Source organism: Eurosta solidaginis, chromosome 4, assembly GCF_040869045.1.
Source record: "Eurosta solidaginis isolate ZX-2024a chromosome 4, ASM4086904v1, whole genome shotgun sequence".
Lineage (NCBI taxonomy): Eukaryota > Metazoa > Arthropoda > Insecta > Diptera > Tephritidae > Eurosta > Eurosta solidaginis.
Window position 1 is genome coordinate 79,946,202 of NC_090322.1, and position 19,032 is coordinate 79,965,233.

A 19,032-nucleotide genomic window follows, 5' to 3' on the forward strand; every position below is an offset into this window, starting at 1 on the left:
CGTAATAAATACTTTTGGGACGCCGAGCCGTGCCAAAATCCTCTCTCAAAATCCTCTTATTAAACATTCTGTCGTTGCCTTTCTGATTAGTATTACCTCTACCCATTTTGAAAATTTGTCTAGGAAGACTAATGCCATCGTGTTGCCATGCTTCGATCGTGGCATTGGACCAACAAAGTCTGCACAGACTGTTGCCCAAGGCTCCTCTGAAATCTTCGTTAGCATCTTACCCGCGGCTGGCTGTTGACTCGGTTTGTATATTTGACATGTGTGACACTGCTGTACGTACTTCCTTATATCCCTGAACATTCCTGGCCAATAATAACGTGTTGTTGCTCTTGCTATCGATTTTCGGATGCCCATATGCCCTGCACTCGGTGTGTCGTGAATCTCCTCACGCCCATAGGGATTTGCCAATATCCATTTTTTAAGTCCAAGCTACTGATAAATTTCGTGCTTCTTAATTTGTCCAATATATTTTGTATACGAGGTAAAGGGTATGCGTCTGGTACTGATCTTGCGTTTAGTTGACGGTAGTCTACGCAGAGTCTCCATTTGCCATTCTTCTTCTTTTCCAAAACTATGGGCGCGCTGTGCGGGCTATTCGATGGTTCGATGCAACCTTGTTGATAATTTCTGGTATTTTCGGATTCTTCGGATATTACTTTTGCTTAATTGGACGGTCGTCCCTCATAACTATTTTTTGTGTGGCCACGTTGGATACTCCTGACATCTTTGCAAATACCTGTAATTCTTGGCTCAGAAATTTACTCACCGCATCTTCTGTCTTGCTAGTTGCTATCGCCGCCATTGTGTTGTGTTCCTTGAAATCTTCGCTATTTGTTTCGACCATAGTTGTACATGTCACTACCTCTTGCTTCCGTTCGTCTACTCTCAACGTTATTTCTTCACCATCACATCTCATCTCAAAGTTTACCTTCGCCAGATAGTCCGTGGCAATTACCACCTCATCGCCCAATCCCGGTAGGATTAGCATCTCGTTCCTCTGTACTTTATCACCCATTCTTAATTCTGCATCTACCGCTTCTTTGACTATTATTGCTCTGCCGGCGCCCATTCGTACTCGCGTCTTTACTTCCTTGAATTTGCCAGTTTTTAATCTTTTCGCCATTGCATCACTTATAAAGCTCCTCGTCGCTCCCGTGTCAATCGCTGCTACCGCTTCTTCTGCGTTCATATACGTTGTTACCAATATGCGGCCCTTTGTGTATTTGAACATGTCTAATCTCTCCGAGGTTGCACTTCCGAAGACCCCATCCCTCGGTTCTAATGTGGTCTCTGGTCGTTTCCCTGTGGCTTCCTACAACAATCACGCGTGAGCACGGCTATCTTACCATATGTCCAGCAAAATTCTCTTCTTATGCCTCGGCACCCGTATGAAAAGTGACCGCCTCTTCCGCATCGTCTGCAGGCTGTTCTTGTGTCTACATATTCTTGTTGTGGCTCTGACCTCTGCTGTTGTTGGACTTCTACTCGCTCCTCCTGTCCTTGTTCTACCTGGAGACATTGGTAGTGACCTTCTTGACGCCGAGGTAAATGGCCTCGTGCTTGGTCGCATTGGTTCCCTGTCAGGAGTAATATTTTCATAGTCTTGAGCTAAACTTACCAGCTCCTTAAGATTGCTGACCTCGCTTCTCTTTATATATAGTTGGTACTCTCTGCGCGAGTTTCTGTAGATGCGGGTTAGTTTCTGCTCCTCGGTGTAGCCCGCGTGACGCATGAATCCTTGTAATAATAAGACACTCACATTGTCGTTGTACGCGCATTCTAATTTCATCTTCCAATTGCTCTAAGTATCGGGAGCTTAGAAAGAACTTCAGAAAGTCTTTCTTGAAGGCTTCCCACTCCTGCCAATGCCGGTTGTTATTCCTGTACCATATCACCGCTTTGTCCTTCAATAACTCCGGCAGCGCTTTTGGAATTGTGTTGCGGTTGATTTCATACCCATCTGCTAGCTCCTCCACTCTTTCGATGAATCCTAGGGGATCTTTGGCTCCGTCGTACTTTAATCCCCACTTCCTTACTCTGTCCATGGTCGTTGCATATGTGCCACGCTGTTGAATATAATTTGTCGTTGCGTACGTACCAGGCTGCTGAATAAAATGTACCGGTGGTTGTCCGACCTGCAATTGATTGGGTGCACCATTTGCCTGCCTATCATTTCTTGGTGAATTTAGTTCGCTGCTTGTCTTTGATGCTTGTGGATTTGTTAACCGCGTATGCCGAATCGCCAACTCTGTGAATCGATCCCGTAAGTTCTCGTTATCCTTCTCCTCTTGGATGAATGTCGCCAATCGTTTTCTTAGTTCGTCAACCGTTCCGCCATCCTCTAGCCCAAATTCCGTGCTGTAGGCTACCAGATCCTCTCGAGCGATATAGTATATCCACGATACCTTTACCATTGTTATGCTTTACATCCTCGTCGTATTAACCCAAAAGTGTGTTAATCTTGTTTCCCTCTTCGTTTCTGATGCTCTGAAAGTATATCTTAAATTTGATTTGTGTCCCTGCTCGGGCGCCAAAATGTCACGGACTTTTCCTTTGACCTTGCCGGGGTTAGCCTCAGTCCGTCCAGGGTTCCTGAAAGTAGAAATTCCTACCAGACCTTCTAAAAGAATAACCCTGTTTAGTTCTTATAAAACGTTATAAAAGTATTTACTTAATAAAATTCTCTTTCTACTCCTAGCTGATTCCCTTGCTTTGTAAGAGGTGACTGAGGTAATAAAGCCCTCGGCCAACCTCTGCGATCGAATGGAGTAACAAAGCCTCCAGACGAGTATACTTTTAGTAAAAATGAAGTGAAAAACCTTCAGGTGTACTCTTTGTCGGTAGTGATAAAACCTACCGACTCGTATGCCTGTCTCATAATCTCTCTGAATTTCACTGTGAACTCGTCGCCCTTATATACTAATTTTTGCACGCAGGCAAATGGTTATTTTATGATAACAACTTTCAACTAATAGTATTAACAATATAAAACAACTGTTATTTCGGTAAATATTTCCTTCCCATGATTTTCCATGTACCATAATGCTCCTTATTGAATACAATGCCTTTGTACTTGCTCATACTGCGATTTCCAGCCGTTGTTATAATTATTGTGTGTTTGTACATTTGTTTTTGATCACCTGATTCTAATGTTGTGTTTTGCTTTGCCCAATGCTTCTGCCTTCTGTAGTATGGCGTGCGTTGGTGTGTTGTATGCTAGTGCGTAAATATGTATAGCGAAATTTCAATTAGTAGCGGCGATTATTTTCACGACTTGCTGCTGATCTCCGTTCACTTAAGTTATTATGTATGTTGTATTTGTAGCTGGGTGTATTGGATTTTGAGTGTGCAAAGGGTTGATTGACCGCTGCATTTTTATGTTTTGTGCGTATCTACCTCCCTTCCAAATAATCAATACATGTTGGGGTGATCCTATATTTAAAATTTATGTTTGCGAAAATGTAAATATTCTGCTTGCGTGCAAAAGTGCGCAAGTCTAATTTGTTCTTTAATTTAATAATTATCAATTCAATGTACAACAGAATATATGTATTTAGGGTATAATTATAAAGGTATACATATGTATATTTCTGGTGTTTCATATAAAATGTATAAGTTATAAATTCAAATATTATTATAAATTTCAAGTTATTTCAAAATGTATGTTCTTTAGAAAAATGTATGGATATGTGTATGTTGTGAGGATACAAAGTCCTTGGGTTTGAGGTCCTCATAAAATCTATTGTCTTTTCTACTTTGTATGATACTTTACTTTTAAGTTTTATATATATAATGGCGAAAGTGACATATTAATTTAAAATACAAGTAGTTCCTTCGTTTTGTGCTTATTAAGTACTTACTCCAACTTACTAAAAAAAAAACAACTTTCGTTAGGTACCCATGGTAAAATAAACTTTGCCAATTTTATCGAAACTATTTATGATAAACGTTTATTTGGCAGCCGAGGCTCTGGCGACTCCAAGTTTCAAGGAACTAGGGGCGGAGGCAGTATGGCATATAAGGTTCAATGTGGTCATATTAAATCATTCCCGGCATGGTCGAGCTTGTAAAAAGTACTATCAACGTCAACGATAAAAGTCTATTTGAGAAATGGACTGCTAAATATAATAGACGCATATTGACCTCGACAACCAAAATCCGAAGGCGGAAAAGAAAAATTTTATCTCTGTCCGGAGATATTTGCAGTTGAATTTGGCGATTTTAATGTGGTTGTTGTAATGTTGGGCACACCCAAAAAAAATTGTGAGCATAAGTGTTTTGCGCGGATATAGTTTTGGTCTCCAAACCGGTGTTGGACCTACCCAGGGTAATTTTTTATAAGCGCGACCGAAGGCCGTCAACGCAGAAAGGTGTTTTGCGCAAAAATACTATAGATTCCACCCCCCGTTACGGAGGTACCCGCGGGTTAATTTTTCGGTTTTTCGTTAATATATTTTGAACGAGTTAAAATTTTTATTTTCAGCCTTCGAATTATGAAATCAAGACGCGTCGTTTGACATGTCTCTCGAGATTTTTGGACGCGTATTAGCAGTCGACCCCTCAACTAGACTATTACCCAAATAAATACTGTTCTTCCGCCTACTTGTTTATTTGGAGGATTTCGTTCTGACTCTCCACCGCTGGCCAAGATACGCGAAGTACACCCCCAGTGGGTTAGGGGCTAAGAATATACCCGCTGCAGGTATGCCTGTCGAAAGAGGCGATTAAAATACCAAATTGATTCAAGGGTTTGCCAGGGCAAAATATATAGCTTATTCAAGCTGTTGTTGTTGGTCGACCACATCCAGTTATGCCAACAGCAACCGGGTTGTGCAATGCCATGACAGCAGCAGCAACAACCTATCTGCCAATGCCAAAACAGTCGGGCTATCCACCGCAACCTGGTCCATCTGGTTGTCCTCCATAACCTCAACAGCCAGGTTATCCTCTACAACAACCAGGTACATCAGGTGGTTGCATGGGTCAAATGATGCCACCAACACAACCTGGACAGGCGTCAATGCCTAGTCAGCTACCCATGCCGGGTCAACCCCCAATACCCGCACGTCCTGGGTATAATGTATTCTAATACAACTAATATATTTCAAATATTGCTGATGATTATTTTTGTATTATTTTCTTTAGCAACCACCTGCACCTGGTACTGGTATATATCAACAGGCGCAACAGCATGATCAAGCCCAACGCCGTTTAGATCCCGATCAGATGCCAAATCCGATAAGCGTTATCATTAAAAATCAGCTCTGGTGGTGCTTTTATTACTAATCAACAAGGTTTATTGCCACCATTGGTGACCACAAAATATGTGGTACAAGATCAGGGTAACTCCTCGCCACGTTACGTTAGGTATTGATATTCGAAATTAATTTTTTGTTTGGCAATTACATTGATCTTTCTCGTTTGCAGGCCTTTTTGTATTGCATACCTGCAACAGCTGATTTATTAAAAACAAAAGCTTTGTCTTTTACACTTACCATCTCACCAATGGCACGCACGGTTGAGGGTGAATATGAGCCACCCATTGTAAATTTTGGTGAATTGGGTCCAATTAGGTGTTATCGTTTGCAAGGTTGAAATGCACTTTGTAGATGCTGGTCGTCGTTTCCAATGTCTAATGTGTAAAGTAACCACAGATGGTAAAAAAATGTTTCACTTTTACCTGTGTTCATTTTTTCTCAACAGTGCCAACTGAATATTTCCAACATTTAGGCCACACCGGACAACGTGTTGATAAATATAAACGTCCTGAACTTGTATTGGGTACATGAGTTTTTGTGTAAACAATGTTTGGGTACCTATAGCTCTCAAGGTAAACCTCAACTCATATCCAAAATCAATGCCTCGCATTCAATTGTGGACGTTGTACGCACTACATTGGGTTCACGCAGTATGGACAAGTATATTGTTGATTCCAGTGGTAGGGCTACAATTTCAAAGGATGGGGAAACCATTATGAAACTATTGGATATTGTGCATCCAGCCGTAAAACTCTAGTCAACATCGCCAAATCTCAAAATGCTGAGGTAAGTTTTTTGTTATATTACAATGTGTAGAATAAAAATGTTTCTCTTCTCAGGTCGGTGATGGCACCACTTCAGTAGTACTTTAAGCATGTGAAATCTTAAGACAAGTTAAGCCATATGTTGAGGAAGTCGTGCATGCACGTATCATCATTAAAGCTATACGTAAAGCGGGAGTAATGCCGTATGTCGTATCGCTGTAGTCGTATCCCTAACGTGATCAGCTGTTTATCGTTACGACGGTAAAGCAAAACCCAATTGGTTGGCTACGATACGGTTACGACCTTAGCGGCACCAATAATCGATTGCATTGATTCTCATAAGGTTGGTGGAATCAGCTGTTATAAGGTTACCGATACGGTTATCGATAAAGCACCAATGTCTCCAGCTTAAAGCATTACAATTATGCGTGATAAAATATGACATGGCTGTACATATCGAAGCGCCAATCCTCCAAACTTATTCATCAACAAAAATATTTATTTTCTAAAATGGTTGTGGACGCTGTACTTTCATTTGATGGACCCAAAGTCATACAAAAAATATAAAATCGAATTACTAAATATAGAATTGGATTGAAGGCTGAGCGGGATAATGCCGAAGTACGTGTTTAAAATGTTCAAGAGTATCAGAAAATTGTTGATGCTGAATGGCGTATTCTGTACAATAAACTAGCTAAGTAAGGCGCCAATGTTGGGTTATTCAAACTACCAATTGGTGTTGTTGCTACACAGTATTTTGCAGATCGTTATATGTTCTGTGCTGTTCGTGTACCAGAAGAAGATTGGAATCGTACAATGAAAGCTTGTGGTGGTGCTGTTATGACTACAGCTAATGATATTAATTCAAGTGTTTTGGGTCAAGGTGATTACTTTGAAGAACGTTAAGTTGGTGGTGAACGTTTCAACATTTTCCAAGGTTTGATAGTGGGTTTGACATAAATTTTATTTTTATAATTTATAATTATTTGAAGGTTGCGTTAATGCTAGAACATGTAAATTGATTTTACATGGCAGTGCAGAACAATATTTGGAAGAAACTGAGCTTCGTTACATGATGCTATAATGTTTGTGCGGCGTACAATTAAACATGATTCTGTTGTTGTTTGTAAGTCAAAATATAAATTGAAAAAAATGTCAAATCTTAAATTGTTGAGTAATATTATGAAAAGATTGTGTCCAACTACGGAAGAAAAAACTATAAAATTTGTGTCAGTGAATTGATAATTATTGCTTTTGGTTGTTAGTTTTGAGGCATCGTCTCCGAGTGCCTTCTGATGTTGTTGTTGTTGTAGCAGTGCTGCGCCACATCCAATAGGTCTGACCAATCACAAATTATGCCGTATTTCCTCATAGTGCTTACGGAGGTGACTCCTTAAGACCCTGGGCGGTGTTGGCTCATCAATCAGATGTCTGTTGGGATGCCCAGGTTCCTGGGTATTCAACAGAAACTGTTCGGTTAGCATTTCATTTCTTTCACTTATTGGGAGTATTCTCACCTCATTATGTAGATGGTGTTCGTAGACAACCTGTGGGGATCCTGAGGGCAGTATTTTGGCAGGCCTGTAGCTTCTTCCAGTGGGTAATCTTTAGGCTTGGCGACCATATGATGTTGTTGTTGTTGTAGCGATAAGGTTGCTCCCCGAAGGCTTTGGGGAGTGTCATCGATGTGATGGTCCCTTGCCGGATACAAATCCGGTACGCTCCGGTACCATGGCACCATTAAGGTGCTAGCCCGACCATCTCGGGAACGATTTATGGGGCCACATTAAACATTCAGGCCATTCCCTCCCTCCCTACCCCCAAATTCCACGAGGAGCTTGGGGTCGCCAGAGCCTCGTCTGTTAGTGAAACAGGATTCGCCGCGGATAGGTGAGGTTGACAATTGGGTTTGGAGAAGCTATATATTGCGCTGGCAACCTGAAGGGTTGCGCTACACAGCCCCTTGAATATGGTACTTTGGTCGCCTCTTACGACAGGCATACCTACCGCGGGTATATTCTGATCCCCTAACCAGCTGGGGGACCATATGATGTAGGAAACAATAGTGACTCCTTCTGGTGGTGAAGATAGGTATTGATATGTAGAAGTTAAACAGAAGAAGGGATAGGACACCGGTTTGAATGTGAGTTTTTTGAAGTTATTGCAAAAAAAGCGTTGAGGATTTTTAATATCATACGAGGTATTTTCGTACATGTTTCTGAGAATGAAGAATGAGACCTATTCAAATTCAATTTTCACAAGGACAAGGCCTCTGAGACTTTGCTATACTTTAACATACAATACTTTACCCCTTTTTAGCAGAACTATAATTTTGAATTTATTAAAAAATTAAAAATGTTTCTTCCTCTACAGTTCAGCATATATTTTGCCAACGCAGGTTGGCGATGTGTTTGCGCAGGACCTTGCCTTCGCTATTTTATAATGAATGTCAATTCCCAGCAATGGATATTGCGGCGCGCGATTGACCAACAAGACGATGCCATGACACCTTTGAGTATTCTTGATCTGAAAATTAATATGCAACGAATTTGTACAACAAACGAACAACATACACTGAAATAATCTTGGTTAAAAAGTATCTAAGAATCTAATAATTCTAAGCTTTTTCCTACGTTCCTATTCTAAGCTTTTCATGTTCTAATTAAAAAAAATATTCTACAATCGCAAAAAGTTTGCAAAGATTTTTAAAGCAATTAAATTGCAACGAATTTGTCAATAATTTTTAACCAAACTTTATAAAATAAATGTATAACAAAGAAATATTTTGAATGTAAATATTTGCTGAGGAATTTAACTGACAGTACCAATACCATCAACTAAATGGTCTTTAAATTATGAATTTTGGCGACCTTTTATCTTTAAATATGTATATATAGCTGGCTTTAGGTCCGTGTTTTATAATTGAAAAATTAAAAAATACCCTTTGATTCTTCTTTTAAATCGATATATTTCGATTGCTCAACGGCAATCATCTTCAGGATTGTAGCAACTAACAAAAATAATAAACATAACAATAAACAAATTTTGCATTTTACATTTCACATAAATACATACTTTTATTAACACGTCTGCTTTGTCCGACGTGGAGTATGGTACTGTTTTTTAGTGAGCAGGTGTTTGTAGATATGTGCGCTGTGATCTACGTCGCTCTTATAGTTCAGTCGTGTGTTAGTCGGAATATTAATAATGTGTAACATTTCTAGTGTGAAGCGTTTGTTATAGTGTTGTTCCTGTTGCAGTATTTTAGTCTCATCAAAGTTTGGTGTGTGGCCGCTGTCTGCACAGTGGGCCATGAGTGCTGTTTTTTGATTATTAACTTGATGGCAAAATTTAAAATCAGACTTATGCTGTGAAATTCTCGTTTTGAGTTTGGACTTTGTAGTACCTATATATATATTATTGCACGTTTCATCGCTATTGCCTTTACATGGTATCTTGTAAACTACATTATTTTTTTCCATTATTGGTATTTTCGATTTTGTTTTGTTAAATATGTTTTTGAAAGTGTTCGTAGGTTTATGTGCAATTTTTGTAGTTTCTTTATCATAGCAGTCAGATTTTGCTAAACGTTCTGATATCTGCGGTACATAAGCCACCGACTTGAAAATAATGGGTTTATCGGGAGTTTTTGGTCTATTTAAATTTTTGGTTTTTCTTAATAAAGTTTTTATGGTTTTTTCGGAAAATCATTGTTTCTTAGTAATGTGAAAATTTCTTTTTTAACTTCTTTGTGGTATACTTCATCTGAAGTCTGCAACATTTTCCGTATACAGCTCTTTGCTGTATTCATAATCATTGTTTTCGGATGTTTTGAATTAAAGTTTATAATTCGTCCTGATGCTGTAGGCTTTTGATACCACTTTAGTTTTAATTGATTTCCTCGTCTGTTTATTATGGAGTCCAGGTATGGTAATTCCTCGTCGTTCTCTAGTTCTATACTAAATTTTATATTTTTGTCAAAAGTTTTTAGTGTGTCAAGTGTGTTTTGTATTTCATTTTCTTTTATTATCGCGAATAGGTCGTCGACGTATTTGGTAAGTATTCTTGGTTTATGTCGCAACTTCAGCATAGTATCATCTAATAATTTTTCCATAACTATATCCGCTATTATTGGGGATGTGGGTGCACCCATCACAGCGCACATATCTACAAACACCTGCTCACTAAAAAACACGTCGGACAAAGCAGACGTGTTAATAAAAGTATGTATTTATGTGAAATGTAAAATGCAAAATTTGTTTATTGTTATGTTTATTATTTTTGTTAGTTGCTACAATCCTGAAGATGATTGCCGTTGAGCAATCGAAATATATCGATTTAAAAGAAGAATCAAAGGGTATTTTTTAATTTTTCAATTATAAAACACGGACCTAAAGCTAGCTATATATACATATTTAAAGATAAAAGGTCGCCAAAAAATTCATAATTTATATAGACGGAAGGCACGCCGCAGGCATAAACAACCAAACATGGGATATGCTACAATAAAAAACAACAACAAAAACGCCAAAGAAACAATCAACAAACTGCAGTTTACATCTAAAAAATTGGTAAAAGTAAAATCAAGTATTAAGTTCCTATTAAAATGTAGGAAATCAAAAATTATTCCGAATTTTATAAAAAACTCCACTAGATGTAAGAATTTATTTGTATCTGACTTGAACAAGCACTCGAACATAGATAAAATGTTACACAGCCATACACACTTTTTCCTTACAAAAGTCTTAAGCTTACTTATAAAACAAAAACACTACATATTGCAAATTAAAAATACAATTGAGTGAAAAAGATTTCAAAGAATTACTGGATAGCGAGAGTAATGTCGCTAATAAAACCACAACAACTTTAAAGAAACGTCAAGAGCTGAAATATGAGAAAATTAGAGCGAAACGAAATGAAGTATTCACCAACAACACCAAGCATAAAGAGTGGTTTGTAAACAAAACCAAATTGGAATTCCCGCCAGATATTCAAGCATTGCTAGCAAAGGGGCCGAAGTTCGGACTACCTGTAGATAACAAGAATTTCCCTCTCTTTAAATATATAGCAGACGGCGAAGATTTGGTACAAAGCATAAAAAGCAAAGATCAACAGGAGGAAGCTCGCACAAAACTCTCTTTGTTAATATCAAATCATGCAACAACAAACAAACATTGTACAATAGACAATGCAATTTAAATACAGTGGAGCAAACTAAGAAATTCCTGAATGAAAATAAAAACATTAGAATTTTAACATCCGACAAAGGGAATAAAACGGTGGCAATGGAAATTGAAGAGTATAATAAGAAAATGGAAGATATATTAATGGATCTAACAACATATAGAGTTCAGAGACAGGATCCAACATCACGTTTACAAAACAAGAATAATGCTCTAGTAGAAAAACTTTTTAACATGGAAATAATCGCAAAGATGGAGAGAAAAAGAATGATAACAACCACCGCACAGCCACCCAGAATCTACGGCCTCCCGAAGATTCATAAGGAAGGAACTCCATTAAGGCCAATATGCTCAGCAATTGGGTCACCTTCTTACACACTGTCCAAATATATTGCAGACATTTTAAAAAACGTAACGGCGAGTTCTACGTACAATATTAAAAACACAATTGAGTTTAAAGAAAGAGTAAACAATACATACATATACGAAGATGAAAAGCTTATTTCCTTTGATGTAGTTTCGCTTTTCCCTAGCATCCCGATACAATTGGCACTTGAAATAATACAAGAGAAATGGAATACAATTAAAGAATACACAAAGATACCAAAAACGCTGTTCATGGAAATAATTAAATTCTGCATTCAAGAGAGCAGATATTTCAAATTCAATGATACTATCTATACGCAACTAAAGGAATGCCGATGGGTGCACCCACATCCCCAATAATAGCGGATATAGTTATGGAAAAATTATTAGATGATACTATGCTGAAGTTGCGACATAAACCAAGAATACTTACCAAATACGTCGACAACCTATTCGCGATAATAAAAGAAAATGAAAAACAAAACACACTTGACACACTAAACACTTTTGACAAAAATATAAAATTTAGTATAGAACTAGAAAACGACGAGGAATTACCATACCTGGACTCAATAATAAACAGATGAGGAAATCAATTAAAACTAAAGTGGTATCAAAAGCCTACAGCATCAGGACGAATTATAAACTTTAATTCAAAACATCCGAAAACAATGATTATGAATACAGCAAAGAGCTGTATACGGAAAATGTTGCAGACTTCAGATGAAGTATACCACAAAGAAGTTAAAAAAGAAATTTTCACATTACTAAGAAACAATGATTTTCCGAAAAAAACCATAAAAACTTTATTAAGAAAAACCAAAAATTTAAATAGACCAAAAAATCCCGATAAACCCATTATTTTCAAGTCGGTGGCTTATGTACCGCAGCTATCAGAACGTTTAGCAAAATCTGACTGCTATGATAAAGAAACTACAAAAATTGCGCATAAACCTACGAACACTTTAAAAAACATATTTAACAAAACAAAATCGAAAATACCAATAATGGAAAAAAATAATGTAGTTTACAAGATACCATGTAAAGGCAATAGCGATGAAACGTGCAATAATATATATATAGGTACTACAAAGTCCAAACTCAAAACGAGAATTTCACAGCATAAGTCTGATTTTAAATTTTGCCATCAAGTTAATAATCAAAAAACAGCACTCATGGCCCACTGTGCAGACAGCGGACACACACCAAACTTTGATGAGACTAAAATACTGCAACAGGAACAACACTATAACAAACGCTTCACACTAGAAATGTTACACATTATTAATATTCCGACTAACACACGACTGAACTATAAGAGCGACGTAGATCACAGCGCACATATCTACAAACACCTGCTCACTAAAAAACAGTACCATACTCCACGTCGGACAAAGCAGACGTGTTAATAAAAGTATGTATTTATGTGAAATGTAAAATGGAAAATTTGTTTATTGTTATGTTTATTATTTTTGTTAGTTGCTACAATCCTGAAGATGATTGCCGTTGAGCAATCGAAATATATCGATTTAAAAGAAGAATCAAAGGGTATTTTTTAATTTTTCAATTATAAAACACTGACCTAAAGCCAGCTATATATACATATTTAAATGGTCTTTATAAATATTGTAATCACATAATTTAAAACAAAATATTACTATGAGTACCTACATTTATTATTGCAAAATTACGAAAAAAGAAAATAGCATAAAGTACCCTCAATGTAAAATTATTCCACTGAATGTATATATCGTATTCTAAACTAAAAAATGTCAAAACTTAAAAAAATTTAAATCGGTATTTAAGTGTAAATCGATCCATGAAAGCATCGTAAAATATATGTTAAAAAAATAAAAACTTATGTTTTTTGGTAGTTAACGTTATCGTTTAGCCTGATTATGAGTTGCAATACTTTTTGGTTTAGGTTGCGATATGTAAAATTTTATATTTTTGTACACAGTTATAAAATGTAAAGGAAAAAAATGTATATTTGTCTTTCAAGGTTCGAATCGAGCTCAAGGCCAGAACAATAATTTTTTTCTAATGATAATTATTGTTATTTTTATAATTTTTCTAAATTTGAAAAATTGTATTTTGTTTTTGGAATAGTAAGTAGAAAATTTTTCAGACAACCTGCCATAGCTGCGCAGATAGATCCATTTCGAAGGGTGATAAGCCTTCATCATCAGTACGCTTTAGGCATGCTGCGCTAACCATTTAGCTATACAGCGGTGGTTTGTTTGACTGGCAAATTTGCTACTTCTATTCCTTTTTACCAACTATATTTATTCAGTGTTGCGCCATCTGGTGCAAATCACTGATAATGCTGAATTTTTTTTTTTGTTTATTGTCAATTACTTTGTTTGACATTCCCAAGTGCTCATGGTTTATTAACAATTGTTTTTGTTTTTATCGGCCTATTGATAAATCATTCAAGGTTCGAATCGAGCTCAAGGCCAGAACAATAATTTTATAAATTTTATAATAAAAAAAAAAAAATAACAAAAATTATCATTGGAAATAATTATTGTTCTGGCCTTGAGCTCGATTCGAACCTTGAATGATTTATCAATAGGCCGATAAAAACAAAAACAATTGTTAATAAACCATGAGCACTTGGGAATGTCAAACAAAGTAATTGACAATAAACAAAAAAAATCCAGCAATATCAGTGATTTGCACCAGATGGCGCAACACTGAATAAATATAGTTGGTAAAAAGCAATAGAAGTAGCAAATTTGCCAGTCAAACAAACCACCGCTGTATATCTAAATGGTTAGCGCAGCATGCCTAAAGCGTACGGATGATGAAGGCTTAGCACCTTTCGAAATAGATTTATCTGTGTAGCTATGGCAGGTTATCTGAAAAATTTTCTACTTACTATTCCAAAAACAAAATACAATTTTTCAAATTTAGAAAAATTAAAAAAATAACAATAATTATCATTAGAAAAAAATTATTGTTCTGGCCTTGAGCTCGATTCGAACCTTGAATGATTAATCAATAGGCCGATAAAAACAAAAACAATTGTTTATATTTGTCTATTTATTACATTATTAAAAAGATTGTTATATTAATGATATAGAGAAGCGCCAACACGAATGCAAGTGGTTTCAAACCACTGGTAGGCTATTCACCACCTTAATTTTCAGATAAAATGTTAAATTGTTCATTTTATGTAAAAAAAAAATTTTAAAATTGCAATTTAAGTTCTGGAAGCTCGGGAATTTCAATTGAAGTTAAAAAAATTGCAATTGAAGTTCAGAATTTTCAATAGGAGTTCAGTAGATTATAATTGAAGCTCAGGAATTTCAACTGCAATTCAGGAAATTACAACTGAAGCTCAGAAAATTACAATTTAAGTTCAATTATAATTTTCTGAACTACAAACAGAAATTCTGAACTTCAATTTTAATTTTCTGAACTACAAATAGAAATTCTGAGCTTGAATTTAAAATTTCTGAACTTGAATTGAAATTTTTGAACTTCAATTGTAACTTTCGAACCTCAATTGCAGCTTTCTGAACTAAAATAAAAAAGGTATAGCATTTAAATTGGCGAATTGCAAGTAAACTTACTGAAATTGTGAATTGCCTACTCGCGATTTGATGGTTTACTGCAACGAATAGTTCTGTTATTTCTTCTCTTTTGTTTTCTATATCATTAATTAATTTATTTAAGTTTCCCTTAATTTTGTAAGCATACAATCGCATACAATAAAATTTGTATTTATGGCTCACCAACAAGACTGAAAAACTATTCCTTCCTTATGACTTATAGTTAATAATTTACAACTATTATAAATAATCTCATATATTATAAATATGTTGAATAAAAGAAATGATAATGGATTTGAATTAAAGAAATGTTTTATTTATATAGCAATTTCAGATATAATCCAAGTAAAAAAACGGTCGTAATACTAGTCAAAAGGCGGTCATATTAACGTAAAAATACTGTAGAAATACGCGTAAATTTACAGGTATATAACTTAAAAAATGACGGCCATTTCCCAGTTAACGTGAATGTAAGAACAGTACAGCACTATAGTTTGTTTACATTTCGATGACCTAATACCGTATATGTGTGAGTAGTATGGACAATCACATAAATAGGTACGACGGAATGGACTGGTCACAATAGTGCCCGATGCCCTGTAATAATGCTACTTAACGATTTACGTGTGCCATCGACACAGATTTTAGTCATTTTACTGGTCAATTTACGGGTACATTTTTGCTGGGTAGCTACACAGCATGTTGTACCGAAAAGCGTAGACACAAACCTCTGTTGTATGGCTGTGTATAACCTATAGCTGAATCGGTTGCGATGAATGGTGGACATAACATTTTTAGAGGTGATATATAACGGCCCATTACTGATACTTAACATAGACTTCACTTGACTTTGCGTAAACTTGGCAACTTAGCCACGATTATACTCCACTTAGCGCATACAATCTGGAATCATAATCAATAAATGTAAATTTGTACGACAGAATGCCAAATGAAATGGAAACAAACAAATGGCATCTCAAAATGTAAACAACATTTTGAACTTACATAGAAAATCAAAATTCAACAGACTTCTATGTCAAGTTAAGTGTTGCTAAGTTTTGAGTAATCAGTAAAATGCAATGTTCATTTAACAGAACTGTTAGTGACAGTTCTCAAGTCAAGTCAGCGCAGTAATTTCAGAAGAGTAGATAATAAAGTTTGTTGCTTAGCAGTCCATATAAAGTTTAAGCGTAAACGTCTATAGATGTAAAAAAAAACGCAGTTAATGTGTTAGTTACATTTAGCGTTTTCAATCTCCTTTTGAAAATCCCTATACCAGTGAAACGAAAAAAATAAAATCACCTGGTGAGATGAGCCAACCATATAACTGAGCCATGATGCTGAGCAAACAGTTATTGTTCGGTCGTTCTTATTGGATGGGGCGAAGCTTTGTTACAAAAACAATAACCAATCTGTTTCGATGCAACTCCTTTTTAACACGCTTATATTAGCTTCAATTGTGTGTATGTATGTATGTTTGATTGTAACTCCCTAGGCTAGGCGCGCAAAGCAGAGTTACAAGCAAATAAATATAATTAAAAAAACTAAAAAACAAGCTTCAATAGTACATGAAACTAAAAAGTGAAAAATAAATATAGTTTAAATAAACGGTAATAGTATAGAATAGGGGTCGACTGCCAATACGCGCCCACAAATATCGAGAGAGTTGTCAAAAGATGCGTATTGACCTCGACAACAATTATGCGAAGGCGGAAAATCAAAAAATTTGGTAGTAGTGCACTTTATGGTACCCACCAAAAGTTGGGCCAAATTTTTCGGGAGGTATCAAATGACGCGTATTCACGTCTAGATTAAGAATCCGAAAGCGAAAGTTAACTTTTTTTACCCATTTAAAAGTTATCGGCGAAACACCGGTTTATGTGATACATATTGTTCCCGCAAGTTTACAATCTTTTAAGCGCATATATCACTTTACTTTTTTTAATTTATTATATTAACAGAATCTAACTTTGCACGAATTAACGAAATAATTATGTTAAATTTCATTAATTTACTTATAAAATATCATCACAAATATTTTAAAAAATTCTGTTCAAATGAAAACTCATGAAAGTGAACAGTATTGCTAGCCCACCAACGATGGAAATTACCTTTGTTTGTTCTCTGTTAGGATTAATACAAGGCGGTGGCGGCTGAACATAAATCTAAATAAACATACAAATGCATTGTTTTTGTAATTTACTGAATGTTTTCAATTTTATCTATTAAAAGAGAAGATAATGCATCTATTTATCGAAATAAAGTGATGCTGGCAAATATTTGGAATTTTCATTTTTATTTAGGCGCAGTCTTTTCTCATGATTCTCTTCTTTTCCCATATTTCTTTTCTTCTCTGCCCTTTCCTTCTCTTCTCCACCCGTTCCTTTTTTCTCCACCCTTTCCTTCTCTAATATTCCCTTCTCTTCTCTTCCCTTCCCTTCTCTTCTCTTCTCTTCTCTCTTCTCTTCTCTTCTCTTCTCTTCTCTTCTCTTCTCTTCTCTTCTCTTCTCTTCTCTTCTCATTCTTCTCTTCTCTTCTCTTCTCTTCTCTTCTCTTCTCTTCTCTTCTCTTCTCTTCTCTTCTCTTCTCTTCTCTTCTCCTCTCGTCTCTTTTCTTCTTTTCTCTTCTCTTCTCTTCTCTTCTCTTCTCTTCTCTTCTCTTCTCTTCTCTTCTCTTCTCTCTCTTCTCTTCTCTGCTCGTCTCTTCTCTTCTCGTTTCTTCTCTTCTTTTCTCTTCTCTTCTCTTATCTTCTCTTTTCTTCCCTTCCCTTCCCTTCTCTTCTCTTCTCTTCTCTTCTCTTCTCTTCTCTTCTCTTCTCTTCTCTTCTCTTCTCTTCTCTTCTCTTCTCTTCTCTTCTCTTCTCTTCTCTTCTCTTCTCTTCTCTTCTCTTCTCTTCTCTTCTCTTCTCTTCTCTTCTCTTCTCTTCTCTTCTCTTCTCATCTGTGCTCTTCTCTTCTCTTCTCTTCTCTTCTCTTCTCTTCTCTTATCTTCTCTTCCCTTCTTTTCTCTTCTCTTCTCTTCTATTCTCTTCTCTTATCTTCTCTTTTCTTCTCTTCTCGTCTCTTCTTTTCTCGTCTCTTCTCTTCTCTCCTCTTCTCTTCTCTTCTCTCCTCTTCTCTTCTCTTCTCTTCTCTTCTCTTCTCTTCTCTTTTCTTCTCTTCTCTTCTCTGCTCTTCCCTTCTCTTCTCTTCTCTTCTCTTCTCTTCTCTTCTCTTCTCTTATCTTCTCTTCTCTTCTCTTCTCTTCTCTTCTCTTCTATCCTCTTCTCTTCTCTTCTCTTCTCTTCTCTTCTCTTCTCATATCTTCTCTTCTCTTATTTTATCTTATCTTATCTTATCTTATCTTATCTTATCTCCTCTTCTCTTCTCTTCTTTTCTCTTCTCTTCTCTCCTCTACTCTTCTCTTCTCTTCCCTACCCCTCTCGCTTAAATCGTTTCATAAAGTATGAAAATCTGGAATAAAAAGTTGCCCGAAAAGAAGAGAGGAGAAGGGAAGTGAAGAGAAAAGGAGAGGAGAGAGGAGGGAACGGAGAGGAGAGGAAGGGAAGAGAAGAGGATGTGAACGGAAGTAAAGGGTGGAGAAGAAAAGGAAAGGGTGAAGAAGAGAAGAAAGAAGGAAGGGAAGAGAGAAGAGAAGAGAAATAACAAGAAATTCCAAATATTTGCCAGCATCACTTTATTTGGTATTATCTTCTCTTTTAATATATTACATTGCAAAACATTCAGTAAATTACAAAAACAATGTAATTATATGTTTATTTAGATTATTGCTGAGCCGCTACCGCCTTGTATTAATCCCAAGAGAGAACAACAAAAGTAATTTCCATCGTTGGTGAGCTAGCAACATGTGTTTTCATTTGAACAGAAATTTTTTACAACATATGTGTTGATATTTT

At 36.2% G+C, this 19,032-nt stretch overlaps 1 pseudogene; it reads left to right on the plus strand.

Annotated features, from left to right (window-relative positions):
• The first annotated feature begins 5,514 nt into the window (after window positions 1-5,514).
• The window catches only part of LOC137248576 (T-complex protein 1 subunit eta-like), a 184,889-nt pseudogene continuing 171,371 nt past the window's right edge, over window positions 5,515-19,032 (plus strand).